Here is a 17,302-nt window from a genome sequence, read left to right on the forward strand (position 1 = left end):
CCCAGCTACTCAGGAGGCTGAGGCAGGAGAATCACTTGAACCCAGGAGGCAGAGGTTACAGTGAGCCGAGATGGAGAGACACTGTCTCAAAAAAAAAAAAAAATTTTGAAGAGAAAAAGGAGACAAAAAGGAAAGCAGGGTTCTTACTGAGCTACAAACCATGACACCTTCTTTGATGACACTGGCTGATGCTTTGTGCAAAGTCTTTTCCCTATTAAGCATTTAATTCACGCTCCCTTTTACTTATAACTTTCACAAAATTACAGACCAAATTTACAAACATGTACTTAGGGCTGTTTTCCTCACAACACATTCTGTGTCTAACTTCTTAGGAAAGGTCTCAGGACACTTAATTCCTTTCCGAAAGCAACTAACAAAAGGCAGCAGCAAGGATCTGAACTTTTAGGGAGAAACTTACAAACTACTCTTGTGTCAGAGCTGGCTGGAAGAGGGGCCAACTGCTCAATGGCCTAAGAAAACCTAAAAGAGAATAATATGAGAAAAGCAGGCAGAACCCCCATTCATGATACAAGTCAAAGCCAGGCTGCAGCTGCACAGTTATAAAAAGAAAGAAAAAGACTAATGGGATTGCCTCCTCCTCCCGCCTTCTCACACCCAAAGCAGTAATGAAGATTCACAGCTACGCATTAATTAGGGAATCCATACATGTGCCTGGTTACAATATTGGTATAGGGAAACAGATAATAGAAAAGGCACAGATTCTCCCACAATCTAATGGAGTGTTGTAAGCAATATTTAAATCATCACGCCTTTCTTTTCAAAAACAGTACTTCTTTCTCAAGCCAAGAGCTGGCTGCATTTCTACATTTGGGGAATTTGAGATATTTTCTCACATGGAAGTCACACCAGTATTCTAAATCATGTAACTAAAATCATTTGGGGATGCACAGTTTTTCTACACGAAAGGATATTGGAAAATGACTTCGGTAATCCAAATATTGGATTACCAAAACCCTGAAATATCTTTCAGTCCTAATGTAGACAGGAAGACAGAAATGTGGCCTCAGCAGGGGGCATGTGAGACGAAGGCAGTCACTGCCTCAATCACAGAACGCTGTCCACAGCAGAAATGCCCCGTGCAGACCCCATCAATGAAGAGCCCACCCAGAACAGTCCTACCGCACTGGCAAACTGGGGTTCAAGGACGCCTCACCCCATTTCATACAATCCTCATTCCTCCTTCCCATCGGCGAGGCAGAAAACCCTCTCTTCGGACCCTGTATCTCGCTAAGCGCTGACTCGGGAGGGCGCAGCCTTTGTCCCGCGGGTCTCCCGCGCCCGCCTCGCTGTCCCTGCGAGCGAGCTTGGGCTCGACCCCCGTTCCCTCTGAACTGACCTGCAAACAAAGGCGCGCCGTTCCTTCGCCAACTTCCTCACCTTTGTCTCCCGGTCCTCCTGGGGTCGGACGGGGATGCCGCCCCAGGCGCTACGACGAGCCCCAGGATGCCGCCACCAGCCAGCGGGTGCCGTCGCTCAAGCAGCGGCGCGCACTGCCCGGGGCTCAAGTCAAAGCGAGCGGCGCCCGCGCCTCCCTGCCCCGCCCACGCTGCCGGCCCGTCGCCGCCGCCCATTGGCTGCTGGGGAGGCGCGTGGCCCCGCCCCGCCCGGCTGCGCTCCAGTCAGGTGCTCCCGCCAGGGGCTCCAGGCAGCTAGGAGCCTGGCCCAGGGGATCCCCCAGCCCCATCTACCGCCTTCCTGGCACGAACGTTTCTCTTTTTGGACTCTCAGGACTTAAAAAGTTCATTCAAACCCCACTGAACCTCTTTAGAAAAAGTTGATGCTCTAGGCCTTCTGAGTTTCTGGTTTTTCTTTTCTTTTTTGAGACAGGGTCTCCCTGTTACCCAGGCTGGAGTGCAGTGGCGCGATCTCGGCTCACTACAACGTCTCCAGTGTTCAAGCGATTCTCCTGCCTCGGCCTCCCTAACAGCTGGGATTACAGGCGCCTGCCACCACGCCGGGCTATTTTTTTGTATTTTTTATCGGAGACGGGTTTCACCATGTTGGCCAGGCTGGTCTCAAACTCCTGGCCTCAAGTGATCCGCCCACGTCGCCTCCCAAAGTGCTGGGATTATAGGGCTGAGCCACCGAGCCTGGCTGGGTTTCTATTACCCTGACTGATTGTGGGGTGAGTGGGGGGGTGGAGGGCAGGGAGGGGTGGTCAGGGAAGGGAGGTATTGCAACCCACAGCCAGAATGCCTTTGGGCAGAAAGGCAGAAACCAAACTACAGTTTGATAAATCTGAATAATCAGATTTCAAGAGGCAGCAAATTCTGAACTGAGCTGGAAAGTGTTTACACAGTACCTGTCAATTTACACAAAGCACTTAGCAGTTCACTCCTACACCATTTTGTAATCCCTACCTCTTTTAAGACACCTTTTGTTTATAGCTGACTTAAAGCCAAGATCCCACAGGCACCCCAACATTGTCATCTCTAGCTGAGCACCCCTCCACCCAACATACATGGAAGCAGAAAATGTCCAGTTGGCTAAGTGACAGCACTTTAAGTAAGAGTCCTGTCTAGCCACTAGTCAATATACGAGTTGGAAAGGAAAATCCAAGGTCTCTTACTGACTGTATTCTGTGAGCACTGAAAGTATTTCCTCTTTCTAATTGTTTCCGGGCAAGTGTAATTTATTTGATTGTCCAATTAAAGTGAAATAGGGAGGCTGAGGCAGGAGAATTGCTTGAATCTGGGAGGTGGAGGTTGCAGTAAGCCGAGATCGTGCCACTGCACTCCAGCCTGGGTGACAGAGTGAGACTCCATCTCAAAAAAAAAAAAAAAGAGTGAAATAGGCAGAGCATATTAGCCATGTTTGGCTTTGACGAAGTCTCATACACCCCTTTTACAAATAAAGGAACAGAAAATAGGAAATACACACGGAAAATCAAGGGAGTATGTAACTAGTAGGTCTTGTTTGGATTTGGTAAAACACACCACAGGTGTACAGGAAACTTTAATGTTCATGTTTAAAAGAGGATCAGCTGTCTTCTCATTTGTTCAATATTTAATAAGCTCCTAAATACCAGACTCTGTGCAGAAAATTTTATATTAGGCTTTTCTGGTTAACAGTTGTCTTTCAAGGGAGGGCATGATTTAACTCATGCTGTATCTGAATCTATGACCGGTAACACTTCAATTATTTGAAAGAGTTATTGACAGTGAACTGTTCTGGCAACCACCACTGTTTGGAACACAGCCCAAACTGGAAATGGGCTGGAAGAGGGTTTGAGACTTGGGGTTCAGCAGCCAGAACAGACAGCACCAAGCTCAGAGACATGAAACAAGTTCACAGGATTCTCCTGTCACCCCTTCAAAGGCTGCCTCTCCTTCCTTACACATAATCGACCAATGAGTTTGGTTATCTGATTCTCTGTCTATAGCAGGGCAGAAGCAACAAATCAGATGGGGCTGCCAGATGTCCACAGGGTGCAGCAAGTGTGACAGCTGAGGGTCTGCTGGCAGGAAGTCATGTGCGATAAGTCCTGCCAACTCTGCCTCCTCCTGCTCTCTCCAACTTGCCCTCTTCTCTCAACTCCATGCTGCCACCCTAGCTCCAACCATCATCTCTCATCAGGAAGGCGGCAGTCATTTTTTTTTTTTTTTTGAGATACAGTCTCACTAGTGCAAGGCCTGCTATCTTGGCTCACTGCAACCTCCTCCTTCTGGGTTCAAGTGATTCTTGTGCCTCATAGATGGAGTTTTGCCATGTTAACCAGGCTGGTCTTGAACTCCTGACCTCAAGTAATCCACCCAACTTCAGCTTCCCAAAGGGCCAGGATTACAGGCATAAGCCACTGTACCCAGCCTGCAATAGTGTTTTAACAGTCTCCCTGCCTCCACTCGTCTCTAACAAGCTATTCTCACTGCAGCCACAAGTGTCCCTTCAAAAAAAAAAAAAAATCAGGAATATGAGTATCCGGGCATGAACCTTAAAGTCACACAATGGCTTCCCACTGCACTGCACATAAAGTCTACAATTGCTTTCAGGATCTCAAAGGCTGCCTGGGATCAGGTCCTGCTTCTATCTCCAATGCAGCAACCACATTCCCTCCTCTTTCTCTCTGCTCCAGCCTTTTCTTCTTCCAGTTCCTGGAACATGCCCAGTTACTTCCCATCCCAAAGCCTTTGCACCGGCTGTGACCCCTCCTAGAATGCTCTTCCCTGCACCGCCCACCTGACAAATCCCTTTCATCTTTTAGGAATCTCAGCCCAAAAATTGATTCCTTTGGAAGATGTCCTCCCTGACAGCATCGCCGGCTTTCCTTCATGTCCCTGCTGCAGCTCAGTGTTATATATTTGGAAAATCGTCCATTTATTATTCATCTCCTTCACTTTGGAGTAAGCTTTATAAACTTACAGAGGCTGATTTTGTTTCTGTACGGTAAAGAATTTAATCTTGGCTGAAGAGAGACCTGGCCTCTGCCTTCAGCTTCTGGGAGATAAACTCTAGCACCTTGGAATGTCATGCCTGACCGGAGTGTTTCTGTTTGCCTTGGGACCTTGGGTCACACTAGGAGGTCTAACAGAACGATCTGGGCTGGGCGCTTGGGCCATGCAGTATCAGCTCCACCTCTGGAGGGGCTTGAGACTGAGATTAGCCCTGGACCAGTTGTCTATGCCTACGGGAGGGAGCCCCAATAAAAATCCTGGACACCAAGGCTTGGATGAACTTCCCTGGTTGACAGCTGTCACACAGCAATGCCAGGGAAGTTACGCTGCCCAGGACGCCGTGGGGAGAGGACAACTGAAGGCTTAGAACCTCCCTGGACTCTGACCTATGTGCTTCTTCCTTGGGCTGATTTTAATCAGAATCTGTTCCCTGTGACAAACCACAACCATGAGTATAATAACAGCACTCAGTGAGCTCTGTGAGTCCTAGCAAATTATCAAAGCTGAGGGTGGTCTCGCTGACTGTTCTCTAGCTTTGCAGTTTCCCATTGTATTTTCAGCAGTAAGCACATTTCCTGACATACAGTAAGTGCCTAACACATCCACTAATGATTACACTTAATGAGTTATTACTTTTTAAGAGATTTTTAAAAATGGCCAGGTAATCATCATATAATGCTTTCACAATTTAAATAACAAATTTCCTTTTGCAAATACCTACTTATCAGTTAAGGTGGAGATCGAACAAATGCCATCTCTCCCATGAAGCCTTTCCCTGCTTCCTGAGGGCTCATCATCCTTTGTGTTCTCTGGCCCAACGCTTTGCTTTTGAAGTGTAAGTAGTAATAAAACATGTTTCTGACCAGCTGGGCAATATAGCAAGACCCTGTCTCTACAAAAAAATTTTAAACATTAGGCTGGGTGCGGCGTCTCATGCCTTTCCAAGCCGGGTGGATCACTTGAGGTCAGGAGTTCAAGACCAGCCTGGCAAACATGGTAAAACCCCATCTCTACTAAAAATACAAAAATTAGGCCGGCGTGGTGGTGTGCACCTGTAATCCCAGTTGCCTGAGGGGCTGAGGCAGGAGAATCACTTGAAACTGGGAGGCGGAAGTTGCAGTGAGCTGAGACCTTGCCACTGCATTCCAGCCTGTGTGACGAAACAAGACTCCGACTCAAAAAAAAAAAAATTTTTTTGTAAACATTAGCCAGGTGTGATGACTTGCACCTGTAGTCCTAGCTACTTGGGAGGCTGAGAGAGAAGGATCCCTTGAGCCCAGGAGTTTGAGGCTGCAGAGAGCTATGATCTTGCCACTGCACTCCAAACTGGATCACAGAGCAAGAGCTATCTCTAAAATAAATGAATAAATGAATAAAAATAAGACATCTGTTTTTGTGAAGGATATCTGTGTTAGATAAACTCTGAGTCCCTACTACTGGGCATGGGGTTTGCACAGAACAGGCACACAAATGGTGTTTATGGAATGAAGGCAGTTTTTAAAAACAGGTTTTGTTCATAGAAAGATATGTGAAATTCTGGTACATATTACAGCTCATTCCCTGATACATATGGTAGCTGTTACTGTAGTAACTATTATGAAGGTGTTCTATTGTTTTCTTTCTAAAAATAAAAACGTTTCTCAGAATTACGATTCACTTTAAAAACCAGACATGCTTTAAATAAAAATATGGGAGCTGATCACCAAACTTAAAAGACATCTGACTTTCTAATTTGAATGAAATATCACAGTTTATTTACAAAATACAGAAAGAAAAAAACACAACACACCTAACCACTCATCTTTCTTTCTCATACAAACCTAATTGAAAATTCAACCAGCATACCAATAACCCTTTGATGTCCCCAAGTAGCATAGAAAAATCAATTTTACTTCCTTCAGACCTGCATTTAAATTGGATAATAACTGATGTAACGTGCAACAGCCATAATCCAATTTCAATTTGTTTGATTAGATGAGTATAAACATTAAACAAGAAAGTCACAGGATTGTCATGACAATGTTCACGCTGTTAACTCATTACAGAACAAAGCATTGTAATTTGCTCCTAGAGAACATGCTACTAAAATACATAGATATGAGTTTGAACTAACTGTAAACGCAGTCCACAAAGATCCTTATATTGCCTCAACCAAAGATAAAAGCAGCTTTGAACTTGGAAGCTACTTCAAACTCCCCCTGAATTAGGGATAAGAAAATCCCTGAAGGATTCCTTAAATATTTGAGACTATTTTAACATCCATGTGTATAACACTGGCATGATCAGAAGATATCAAAGTAGCACCCAGGTCAGTGGTCTCAAACTATAACGTGCATCATAACAGTTAAAAGGAAGGTACCACAGTCTCAGCCCGATGCAGTGGCTCACGGTTGTAATCCCAGCACTTTGAGAGGCCGAGATGGGTGGATCACAAGGTCAGGAGTTCAAGACCAGACCGGCCAACATGGTGAAACCCCATCTCTACGTAAACTACAAAAATCAGGCAGGCGTGGTGGCAGGCACCTGTAATCCCAGCTACTCAGGAGGATGAGGCAGGAGAATCGCTTGAACCCAGGTGACAGAGGTTGCAGTGAGCTGAGATCACACCACTGCACTCCAGCCTGGGCAACAGAGTGAGACATAGGTTCACAAAAAAAAAAAAAAAAAAAAAAAAAAAAAAAAAATGATGGTGCCACAGTCTTACCTAAAGAATGTGACTCAGTAGGTCTCAAACAGACTCCCAGACTCCCTGCTTTTTTTCACGTAAGTACCATCCCTCTGACCCAAATGATTTGAGGCAGGTGTTCTGCGGGCTGTACATTGAGGATACAAAGCTGTTTCTAGCGAAGGCAACTGGTACTGTGTGTCAGTGAAGAAAGTCAGACGACAGATAAAGACACCGGAGAATGGGACGCTGCAGCTCTTTCTGTGCCCCACACTGCACTCTGAGCTCCCTGAAGGCAACAACCATGCTTTATTCGTTTTTGTATCTTTCACTCCCAGCTCAGCACTGAGCACTTAATCAATTAAGTGCATTTAGGGCAAAGTGGCATGCCTCTATACTCACACCTATGTGGATGTTAGAAGCATTCACCAGGGGTACATTTCTGAGGGTCATATCACAACAAGGTTAACAGAGGAGGCGGGATGTTTTGGCAGGACCTTGAGGTAGGTAGATCAATGCCTTTCAAACTTCAGTGTGCAAATGCATTGTCTAAGGACTTGCATGCAGGTTCTGATTCAGTAGGTCTGGGTAGGGCTCTGTAGTTCCAAAAACTACATCTCAGGTGATGCCCAGCTTCTTATTCAGAGGCTCCACTTTGAATGGCAAGAATCCAGACATGAATCATCCAAACCATGATCACCAAGGACAAAAGAGCAGGAAAAAGATCTTCGATGAGCTTGGACAATGAAAGCCAGGGAAGCCAGGTGCAGTGGCTCATGCCTGTAATCCTGGCACTTTGGGAGGCTGAGGTGGACGGATCATTTGAGGTCAGGAGTTCGAGGCCAGCCTGGCAACATGGTGAAACCCCATCTCTACTAAAAATGCAAAAATTAGCCAGGCATGGTGGTGCCTGCCAGTAATCTCAGCTACTCAGGAGGCTGAGGCATGAGAATTCGCTTCAACCCAAAAGGCAGAGGTTGCAGTGAGTCGAGATCGCACCACTGCATAGCAGCCTGGGTGACAGAGGGAGATGGTCTCAAAAGAAAAGAAAAGAAAAGAAAAGAAAAGAAAAGAAAAGAAAAGAAAAGAAAAGAAAAGAAAAGAAAAGGTAAGAAATCCAGGGAGTTGTGGACCAAGAGTATTATTCTCAACTTCTTTTAAAGCACTGTGTATCTGATGATTGCTCTTGGAGGAATCTGTAAAGTGTATTTATAAAAGAAAACCCCCACTGCCCCACAAGACTTACGTATCAGTCACAGCAGAAGCTTAGCTTGCACTCACATAAGGATGTGCCCTTTATCTAAAAGACCTCCAGGATTGCCACAGTATCTCTTTAACTCAACTCTAACAAAAATTTTGAAAAAAAAGGAAAAGAAATTCTCCTGCCTGATGGCCTGGAATCTTCCTGTTCTGCCCTGTAAAATGCAAAGGCTATTTATAATAAATGTGTACAACAAGAAACTTTGTTAAAAGGAAGAGATTCCCAAGCCCTAGACAGGCAGCATAGCTCATTTTCTTTATGCAATATTCAGCAGAGAAACCTCCACTACTCCAAAGACTACGGGCCATTCCCTGGCATTCGCTGTACTATAAAGAGATCTGACTTATCTCCCCACCAGCCACCACCCACCACATCTCTTCTTCCTAACTGCTGCAGAGGGTGGCAAGGGTGAGCATAAATTGTTATCCTCCATGGTTCAGAATCCTCAGGGTGCACAACGTTCAATTATTATTATTATTTTTTGAGACACGGTCTCACTCTGTTGCCCAGGCTGGAGTGCAGTGGCGCGATCTTGGCTCACTGCAACCTCTCCCTCTGGGTTCAAGCAATTCTCCCATCTCAGCTTCCTGAGTAGCTGGGATTACAGGCATGTGCAACCATGTCTAGCTAATTTTTGTATCCCAAAGCGCTGGGATTACAGGCGTGAGTCATTGTGCTGGGCACACCCAGCCCTTTGAATTCTTAAAATGTTCAACCATCTCCCCATTCAATCCCCTGGCTTGCTCTCCCTGGAAAGCAGAATTGCAACGAAGGACAGGGGCACTGCACCCACAGGAACACAGACAGAGTCAGGGAGGGCCAAGGAAAAGTCCGGCTGTCTGGCAAGTTCCATGATTATAATTCAAGAAAATCATGTTTGTGTTTCTGCATCAGAAACTCAAGCTGAAATTGATACTAAACCCAAGGCCGGGAAGGTGGAGTTAGGAGAGTAAGAGATAGGGGCTAGGGAGTGAAGCCAAGAGAAGTTCTTTAAAAATAAATAATTTTCCCTCACTGCCAGCCCACCAACGAGCTGATTGCTGTCCCTGCAGTTTTGCCTATTCCAGAATGTCAAATAAAGGGGGTCCTGTGTAATACCTAGCTTTCTGAACCTTGCTTCCTTCACTTAGGGTATCAATAGTTCATTCCTTTTTATTGCTGAGAATTCCATTTCATGGTTGCATAAAAGTTTGTGTATCCATCTACCAGCTGATAGATATTTTACTGTTTCCAGTTTTGGCAACTATGAATAAAGCCAATAATAAGAAAACAAACGACACAACTTTTTAAATGGGCAATAAAATTTGAACAGATATGTCACCAAAGAAGATAAATGTTTTTCACAAGCATGTAACATGCCCAATATCATTAGTTGTTTGGAAAACGCAGATTAAAACCACAATGAGTTACCACTTCACACATTTTAGAATGCTAAAATAACAACCACCACTGCCCTGAAACCAGCCAACCAAAAAATCCTGGCAAAATGCCAACTGCTGCTGAGGCTGCGGAGCAACTAGAACTTTCTTACTTTGCCATTGGGATTGCAAAATGGTACAGCTTCTCAGAAAGTGGGCTGCCAGCTTCTCATAAACATGAGCATGCTGTCACCCTACAACCCAGTGATCCCCCTCTTACATATTTACCCAAGACAAGTGAACACTTCTGTTCACACGAAAACCTGTGTGTGAATGATTATAGCAGCTTTATTCATGGTTCGTGATTCACTTCCCTTTTAAGATGAATGGGCAACTGTCTCTTAATGGGTTTATCTCAGTTTTCCACGTCCTCAGACCTGGACACCATCAGTCACCTTTAAAAATTCATTAGGAGATTACCAAATAGAACCACTTTACTTTCTTGGTGGTCACGAAACTCCATGCTCAGGAGCTTACCGTTGAGGCTGAATCCCTGAGGAGGGTTTAGGCAGGAGCTTACCCGATGACCGCTACTCCCAGTGCCAGGAAGCTTAAAAAGAAACAAGCTGCTGTCTTTACTCTCAACTGTTCTTGATCTTGCCTCCCTCTTCCTCCTCATTCTGCTTTTCCTATTCCGCCTATGTGTCCTCATCCCCTAAGGAGATGTCAGCTACATTAGAAGGCCACAGAAAATGAGGTAGATACAATTTTGATCCTTCAGTGTTGAGTTTAAATAAAAATATCATATATAATTGCTGTTATTTGTTTTATCTTCACATTCAATTGGAAGTTCCTAATTTGAAGGTCAGTGTCCTTTTATTATTTTATTTTATTTTTGAAAATGAATCTTACTCTGTCATCCAGACTAGAGTGCAGTGGTACAATCTCTAATCACTGAAACCTCCGCCCCCCAGGTTCAAATGATTCTCCTGCATCCACCTCCCAAGTAGCTGGGATTACAGGCATGTGCCACCACGACCGGCTACTATTTTGTGCTTTTAGTAGAGATAGGGTTTCACTATGTTGGTCAGGCTGGTCTTGAAATCCTGACCTCAAACGATCCGCCTGCCTCAGCTTCCCAAAATGATGGGATTACAGGTGTGAGCCACCACACCTGGCCGACAGTGTCCTTTTAGATCAATTTCAATGTATCACAATTCTGTACCTGTTTTCATAAATAAAAGCTTTATTGGAATGCAGCCATGCACATTCATTTATATCTTGTCTGTGTGTGCTTTTGCCTAACATGGCAGAGACAGCATGACCTACAAAGCCTATTTACTGTCTAGTCTTTTGCAGAAAAAGTCAGCTGACTCCTCCTCTAGTAGACTGGCCTTTTAGTTATTCTATTAATATAAACGATGAGTATACTATTTGTTAGCTTTGTATCGCTACTAACAGGTGTGCAGCATTTTCTATCTTCAGAGCATTTTTCCTATCTGTCATGTCACTATAGCACCCCACTAGCCCTATTAAATTAGCTTTTATTATTACCAACCCCCTTTTTGCAAACAAAACAGACTCAGAGGGAATACGTGAACTCAATTATAAAAGGTGAAGCCAAAATTTGAACCTGTCTCATTCTCCAAATCAGCTGCTCTTGACACAAATTGATATATCACACACAGCAAGCTGATTATTTAGTAGGCGAATGAAGATCAACTTGAATTTTCATCTGTCTAAATGCTCCATTGAGCTCATTCAATTAAAGTTCCACACAAAGTTCAAATATGGGGCTCTTGTTCTCTCAGATGACGTCCCCATGTACTGTCATTCCTGGGACTTACAGACTACTTAGCCTACAAAAAACTTCTCTTGGTTACGATCTGTATTCCTTTCATATATGTTAGTTAATTATATTGATCAATTATCAAGGAGCTGATCTAGGTTTTTCGGGACCTAAAGCTTAGACAATTTCCCGGCCTTTTTTTCTTTTTTTTTAAGAATACAAAAATATCTTCCTTTTGCAAAATCATTTTACAAAAACCATTTGATCTCACTGCTAGCCCTGCTCCTAGGGCCTTAAAAGGGGCCCTAAATTTTCAGCCTCCTGAGTAGCTAGGACTACAGGTGCACCGTGCCTGGCTATTTTTTTTTTTTTTTTTAAGAGACGGAGGCCTTGCTGTGCTACCCAGGCTGGTCTTGAAATCCTCTCCTCAAGCAATCCTCCCATGTCAGCCTCCCAGTGTTGGGATTATGGGATGAACCACTGCACCCAGCTGGTTTTTAAAGTATGGTCCACAGATAGAATTATCATCACTTGGGAACTTGGTAGAAATGCAGTTCTCAGGCTCCACCCCAGACCTACTGAATTAATCAGAACGGCTGAGGCTGGGGCAGAGCCAGCTTTGTCTGAAAAACACCCACAGAGCACACCAGACTTGCAGAAAAATGCTCCAGAGGAAGCTGAGGCATGCCTGCTCGAGAGCCAGCTGTTCCATGTGCCATTTTCCTCTGATAGTTCTCGGTCACCGTTGCCACGGTGGTGATGACCGCGCTGTGTCATTATCTATCTGCCAACAGTCACAGAAGCTTTGCAGTTGAGATATTGTCTAGCAAATGGATGTTTTCTGTTGGACACTAAGTACTGCTAAAGTTAAAAAGAAATAAAAAATTAAAAAAAATAAAAACACCCACAGTAGATTCCGACAAGCACTTCGATTTGAGCATCACTACTCTATTGGACCACAGATTCTGCTTTCTTCACTCATGTAGAAATTTTTTTAAGGCAAAGAGGGGAAACTGCATCATTGAAGTGGCTGTATAATCTCTCTTTAGGAATACAACAATCCAATGACCAATCTGAACTATAAGCAATCTCAGTTTCAGAATTTCAGAAATCCATGACACATGAGAGGTGTCAGGATTAACCAGGAGAGAAGTAAAGGCTGGCAACTCAGAGTCTACTTTGATGGCTTCTGATTGCACCAATGATAAATTAACCGAATCCATGACATATTAATTGAATGGAAAATGTATATTTAAAGACTCCTGATACAGTCAGAAGACTAAATCAGTAATTCCAAAATCTGAATCATCTCAGAAGTCAAGGAACTTTCCACAAAGGAGCTAAATTACTTACCTCAAGCAAGATTCCTTTTTATTTAAAGAATTGAGATTGGACCAAATTGGTCCTTTTAACCACCAAAGAGCTATTTTATTATTTTTACCAACAAGGACCTCTTATTTTAGTATCTTTTTTCTTTCACATTGGATGGTAGTGTGCCAACCTTGTAACAAGATTTGCAGGAAGCACATTATACATGCATGTAAAAACTTAATCACCATGCTTATGAACTACTAAAGGATCAATAGTATTTATTTCTTTTTTTATTTTTGAGACTGAGTCTTGCTCTGTTGCCAGGCTGGGGTGCAGTGGCATGATCTCGGCTCACTGCAACCTCTGCCTCCTGGGTTTAAACGATTCCCCTGCCTCAGCCTCCCAAGTAGCGGGGAACAACAGGTGCGCACCAGCATGCCTGGCTAATTTTTTATATTTTAGTAGAGACGAGGTTTCACCGTGTTGGCCAGGATGGTCTCGATCTCCTGACCCTGTGATCTGCCCGCCTTGGCCTCCCAAAGTGCTGGGATTACAGGTGTGAGTTACTGCGTCCAGCCTGTAATATTTATTTCTCATACATTGTTACCTTGATTTGTCCTCACACCACCTGGAGTGCAGTGGCATAATCTCAGCTCAGTGCAACCTCCACCTCCCTGGTTCAAGTGATTCTCCTGCCTCAGACTCCTGAGTAGCTGGGATTACAGGCACCTGCAACCATGCCTGGGTAATTTTTGTATTTGTAGTAGAGACGGGGTTTCACCATGTTGGCCAGGCTAGTCTCGAACTCCTGACCTCAGGTGATCCACCCATCTTGGCATCCCAAAGTGATGGGATTACAGGTGTGAGCCATAGCACCTGGCCTATAACATTTTCTCTGTTAATCAAAGGTATACTTAACCAAGAATTTTAACTTCTGCTCAGCATTCACTAAACAGTGTTGAAACTCTCAGTTGCTCTTTTTTTTTTTTCTTTTCGACACAGGGTTTTGCTCTGTCACCCATGCTGGTGTACAGTGACACAATCATGGCTAACTGCAGTCTCAATCTGAGTTCGAGTAATCCTCCCACCTTAGCCTCCCAAGTAGCTGGGATTACAGGCACACACCACCACATCCAGCTAATTTTTTTGTTTTGTAGAGAATGGGTTTCACTATGTTGCCCAGGCTGATCTTGAACTCCTGGGCTCAAGCAATTATTTCACCTCAAGTGCTGAGATTACAGGCATGAGTTACTGTGTCTGGCCTCAGTTGATATATTTTAACTCCCCTACTCAATAAAAATCCTTGGCTGGACATGGTGGCTCACACCTGTAATTCCAGCACTTTGGGAGGCCAAGGCTGGTAGATCATCTGAAGTCAGGAGTTCAAGACCAGCCTGGCCAACATGGTGAAACCTGCTTGAACCCAGGAGGTGAAGTTTGCAGTAAGGCAGAGGTTGCAGTGAGCTGAGATCATGCCACTGCACTCCAGCCTGGGCAAAAGAGCAAGACTCCAACTCTCCCATAAAAAGATCCTTCACATTTTAGTGGGCCCACGCAGCTGTACATTGCACAAATGTGTGACTTCCCCTTTGGTCTCTTCTCATCTCTAAAATGTGAATAATAAAACCTGCCTCCTACAGTGATTGTGAGAACTAAAATTAAAAAGCAAACGAAAGTACAAAAAGATGGAATATCACTAGCACAGTGTCTGGCAAATGGCAGGCATCCTAACATGTCAGTTGATAGTCCTATGATGATCAGGCAGGTTGTCTGAAGTCCTGACATGAGCTCCATAACGGACACTTGTTGGCTTGTTTGTCCTGGTCCCACCTTCTGGAAAATACTACTCCACACCAACCCATGTGGCAACAGTGGGTTTCCAGCTGACACTTTGTACGTGGTGAGCCTCAGCCCGTTACTAGATGGAGGTAGACACCTGGCTTCTGCTGGGTTAGCGTCTCTCCCTTAGGAATTTGGAATTGAGAGACTGCACTCCTTTATTATTAATAGCTGGAAAAGAAATGTACCTGGTCATTTTCTACCATATGAACTAAAGCAGAGCAAAGAATGAAGCCAAGAAGAGAGGTAAAAGAAAGAAGTGCACCTTGACACAACATCAGCCCCTGGTCTGGTTTCAAGGCTTGGACACCTCTCTGCCTTGGGGCTCCAGGAGACAAACAGATTGAGAACTGTTTAAGATCTTTCAAATTGTCTTCTGTTGCTTGTTAAATCAATGATCTTTATCACCCCCAGCTTCACTGTGGTAGAATCCCAAGAGTTTGAGGTCAGTCTCAACTTGGATAGCATATGACCCCAAAAGTGTACACTTGGCAGCTGGGACAGCTATGTCCTCAGTACATGTCCCTGCAGAAGCTCCAGTGTGTGAGATTCCAAAAAGGAGAGGGTCCTTAGATAATAAACTATAAATTCAGATTTCCATTCACCCGAAGGCTGGCAGAAAGGGAGGCTCTGTGAAAAGGGTTCTCTGCTAAGGTCTGTCACCCACTAGCTGCAGAATCCTGGTCAATCCACTCTACCAGCTGAGCCTCAGCTTCCTTCGGAGTTTCCTTTGCAGTACACAAGGCAATGACAACAACAATAATAATGGCAGCAAATGTATACATAGTGCTTATGAGTCAGGGCATAGTCAGGAAAACAAAAACTGCTCTAAGTGTAAGAAACAGGGGAAATTTGATGGGCTCGGTGACATGGGAGCTGAAAAGCAAACGGGGACAGTGAGGAAACTGCCAACAGCAGGAAGTTACCACCATTCCCAGGCTGAAGGGCCCAAGGGAGGTGGTGGAGAACCAGGACCCAGGGGCCAGGGCTACCCGCAGGGGCTCTGCCATGGCCAGCCTGTGCAGAGGTAGCTGGAGCCACACAGAGACACAGATAGAGACAGGTCAGAGGTACCCTGGCTTCTCCTTCCTTCAGCCTCTAGTGCCTCCGACAGACCAAACCCAGGCAGAGCCAGGAAATAGTCTGCAGGGGTCAGGGGCCAGCATGGAGGACAGGAATGGAACTGAGGGCCAAAGAACCAGTGCACTTACTATGGATGTGCCCACACTGTCCTAAACCCTTGACTAGAATCACCCAGCTTACGCCTCAGAGGTTGGCAACGTTAATCCTGGAGGTACAGAGAGGGCTAAGTAACTTGCCTCAGAACACATAGATGTAGTGGCACAGCGGGGATTCAAATCTCAAAAATCCACTTTATTCCTTCCAGTAGCGTGGCAAATAAAAACAAAAGGCCACTCTGATGCAGGCACTATGTGTTTGTTGTTAGACAATGCAAATGTTTTAAAGATTGAACACTGGAACGCTGCTTTTATGCTATTTAATACATAACAAACAAGACAAACAAATGTACAGAGTGTTCTTGATTATCTTGAACAGTTCCTATGCTCTGCGCCCGGTAAGCCACAGCAGGGCAGGCCCTGATTCACAGTCAGTTCCTAAAAATGAGTTTCCCCTTTATGAGCATGTTTCTAAGACAACAATTATTTCCATCCTTTCCTTTTTCAATAGGTATTATCAAGAAACTACTAAATTTCAGATATGATGGTAGGTATTGACATTATTCAAGAGCTGACATTTCTTTTTTCAGTTCTTACCCTTCCTATATGACAGTTAGTGTTAACCAATGATTCCAAGATCAATCTGATGGTGTTGGGGTCTAAATGAAGTATATTATGATAATTACTTCTCCAGTAGTCATGCTGTGCCATGCCTCAGCCCTCCTGCTCCATGTCTGTGGCAGACATGACTAACAAATCACAGAACGAGCCCGGTTTTGGTATCATGGTTCTTCTCAACTCGGCACTCCAAGCTCCTAAAGTCATTGGATCAAAGATGGCAAGTAACCCTACTTATTCTCCTAGCACTAGAATTAAAACAGGCGGGGCACAGTGGCCCACGCCTGTAATCCCAGCATGTTGGGAAACTGAGGTAGGAGGCTCACTTGAGGCCAAGAGTTTGAGACTAGTCTGAGCAACATAGCAAGACCCCATCAATGTAATTTTTTTTTTTTTTTTTTTTTTTTTGAGATAGAATTTCACTCTTGTTGCCCAGGCTTGTGTGCAATGGCACGATCTTGGCTCACTGCAACCTCCACCTCCCAGGTTCAAGTGATTCTCCTGCCTCAGCCTCCCAAGTAGCTGGGATTATGGGCACCCACCACCACACCCAGCTAATTTTTATTTTTTTGTATTTCTGGTAGAGACAGGGTTTCACTATGTTGGCCAGGCTGGTCTTGAAGTACTGACTTCAGGTGATCTGCCTGCCTCGGGCTCCCAAAGTGCTGGGATTACAGGCATGAGCCACCGAGCCTGGCCAATTTTTTTTTTTTTAAATTAGCTGGGCAAGGTGGCATGTACCTATAATCCCAGCTACTCAGGAGGCTGAGATGGGAGGTTCACTTGAGCCCAGGAGGTCCAGGATGCAGTGAGCTATGATCTTGCCACTGTGCTCCAGCCTGGATGAAGGGATGAGACCTTGTCTCAAAAA

General features: G+C 44.7%; 1 protein-coding gene and 2 non-coding genes across 13 annotated transcripts in view; 1 reads left to right on the forward strand and 2 right to left on the reverse strand.

Moving 5' to 3' along the window:
- The window catches only part of APBB2 (amyloid beta precursor protein binding family B member 2), a 399,910-nt gene that overhangs the window by 43,709 nt on the left and 338,899 nt on the right, over nt 1-17,302 (reverse strand). For 2 of the 11 annotated variants that reach the window (XM_032274023.1, XM_032274025.1), the window contains exon 1: nt 1,399-1,558. The exons of 8 other annotated variants lie outside the window; for them this stretch is intronic. The gene's annotated coding sequence lies outside the window, so the exon portion shown is untranslated. Of the gene's footprint in view, nt 1-1,357; nt 1,559-17,302 lie in introns of those variants that run through there. One more of the 11 variants, XM_032274024.1, reaches the window with a different exon arrangement.
- LOC116548833 lies at nt 12,100-12,354 on the forward strand. Its single transcript, XR_004267556.1, has one exon.
- Nucleotides 12,960-13,065, reverse strand: LOC116548853. The gene has a single exon (XR_004267572.1). It is a non-coding gene; the product is annotated as a small nucleolar RNA U13 (small nucleolar RNA).

This window comes from Sapajus apella, unplaced genomic scaffold (assembly GCF_009761245.1).
Source record: "Sapajus apella isolate SASKATOON/1434 unplaced genomic scaffold, GSC_monkey_1.0 scaffold5, whole genome shotgun sequence".
NCBI classification, from domain to species: Eukaryota; Metazoa; Chordata; class Mammalia; order Primates; family Cebidae; genus Sapajus; species Sapajus apella.